This window comes from Ruditapes philippinarum, unplaced genomic scaffold, assembly GCF_026571515.1.
Source record: "Ruditapes philippinarum isolate M1 unplaced genomic scaffold, ASM2657151v2 ctg2095_1_1_1_1, whole genome shotgun sequence".
In the NCBI taxonomy this organism is placed as follows: domain Eukaryota; kingdom Metazoa; phylum Mollusca; class Bivalvia; order Venerida; family Veneridae; genus Ruditapes; species Ruditapes philippinarum.
The window spans coordinates 47084-49738 of NW_026856068.1; positions in this window are offsets into that span (position 1 = coordinate 47084).

The following is a 2655-nucleotide window of genomic DNA, read 5'->3' on the forward strand; positions in this document are numbered from 1 at the left end:
CGTACGCCGTCGTATAAGCGAGGACGAGAACCATACAGAGTTGTGCATTACCGTTTCCGGGTCAAGTGTGTGTAATGGAGGCATGAGAAAAGACGGGAATATCGGATTATACTTTGATCGTTACGCCACGATAGGAAATATATTCGGAGTGTATTTTTGTGGTAATGTTTATTGAATATTTTGTTTTAACAGATGCAATTAAATTTTCTACGCATCTTAGCGTTTCTGATGCAATTCAGTCGTGAACATTTTCAATGTTTACGTGAATCAGATCTTGTCAGATTTCAAGTCACCGGCAATTTCGGGAGTTGTATCAAATAAGTTGCCAACATTTCCAAAATTGACTGTTGTTATTACATACATTTATCAATGCTGCGTTGATCGAGACCATGTTTTTAAAAATTATATTGAGTTTTGGCTGAGTTTCGACGATAGATATGAACTTGGCAGTATCAAAGCGCTGGAAGCGCACAGAAGACGGTACCCTTGTTATAATATATAGTATATGGGTATAATGAAAATCGTCGAAACGTGTCAGAATATTGTTTTTATGAATTTTTATTGTGCAAATCAACTTGCATTGATATTTTTTATGGGTTGTAGCAGGGCCTTCGGGGGGAGGGGGCCCGGGATAATGTCAGATCACAGCGTCTTCCCCCTGTGCGCTGGGGTATCTTTCCCTTTACGGACATGTATTCTTCGACTGAAAGCTGCCAATGCTTTTCAAGTTTTCATAAAGCATACGGCAGTTATTGATCGTAGAATACTTAAATATCCCCAAATGTCATCAAGAGCAGTTTTGCATGTGGAAGGAATCGGTACAAGTCAACCCGGCCCCAAGTCAATACGGCCCCAAGTCAGCCCGGCCCCAAATTGGTCAACCCGGCCCTAAACCAATGTTATTTCTGGTCAACCCGGCCCCATGTTTTTTTATTATTTATTTTGCTTTAAATTGTAAACACTCTTCAAGAAATAAAATAAAAATTAACAACAAAAACAACAACAAAAGTTAAATGATGATAACTTTTATTATTTATCCTGGTTGTACTATCTACCGGGAGGGTAAGCCCTATTAGGCCCACCATCATGTAATACAGAAAAAATCTAGGATAAAATAGTTATTTTCTGTAGAAGGTACCATTTTTTGACAAAAATAACAATCATCCAAAAGAAATTTTAACTATACATCAAAAAGATAGTTCTGTTAATAACCTCATATGAGTGGCAGCCATCTTTGTTTTTAAGTACTTAATACCAGGAATGACTTTTAAGCAATCAATAAAAAGTTAAAAACATATGTAAATGGTCCATTACTGTTAATGATACTAAAGTTCTATTCAATATTTATCAATTACCACACAGTAAAAGGGTAACAATTTGATAAGAATTGCACACACATTCAAAATATCATGTTGGGTCCAAATCGTTAGCAATATTACTGGTTTTTATACTAAAAACACATTTATGTGAATAGGGTTATTAAAATTTTGAATTTTCTTCAAAAAATGCTATATTGTGTATGAAATTAATGTGAAAAACACTTGCATACAAAAGAATTTTTTTATATAAGTATTGTTTGTAATATCTGGACATTCCCGGTACAAAGTACCTCCCGGTATAAAGTACCTTGAGGATATTTTATATAAAAACTTTCAATAGTAACAAACAAGCAACACATACATAATTAACTGTTTTACAATGTCCAATGCATAGTTATACAATGTTCAATTTGTATAGCTCTACAATGTTCAATGTATAGTCATACAATTACATAATATAGGTAAAATGTTAGACATTTTTTACAATAAATTGTTCATAATACAGTACAAAATGTTTTCAGAGAAGTTATTAACAATATATCTTCATGAGACTAAGCAATTAACAATATGAGGTATGAGATATATACTTATATAGGAGGCAATTTTACATTTTTCTAAGATTGTACTCGTATATTTAAAAAAAAGTATCCAGACATTATTGAGTTTTATGGTATTCATCTATTCTGTTACGCACAATATATTCACAATCAATGCAGTTATCAGTCATAACGACATAAAGTGATTATATAAACACAAAACAATATCAATTTTTCAAACACTAGTAATATTCCAAAACTTTTTTACACAGTAAATATTCTTTGAAAATAAGTTAATAAAAAACGAAACAAATATTAAATTAATTATACCGATGAACGTATTCAATAAAAACATTAAAATGAACTGAAAAAAAAGATTGTTGGAAACTTAATTTACACAAACATTTAAACTCGAAATAAATGCATTTCTTCCTAATTATCGCATTAACACTCACGAAACCATCTTTAATTTACATCGAATAAAGACATGAAAGATACTTTCTTGTTGATTGATTGCTTTAAACTGTTTGATTATCACATCTGAATTAATGTTGATGAACATATGATGTTGATGTTATATAATTATTCATTATCACTTTTCTTTGAAAAATATATATATTGGGGCCGGAATGACCGATTTTGGGGCCGCACTGACCAATTTTGGGGCCGCATTGACCAAATAAAAATACTGTGGGGCCGGATTGACCAATTTTGGGGCCAGGTTGACCAATTTTGAGGCCGGGTTGACTTGGGGCCGGGTTAACTTGGGGCAGGGTTGACTGTAATTCGGAAGGAATGTA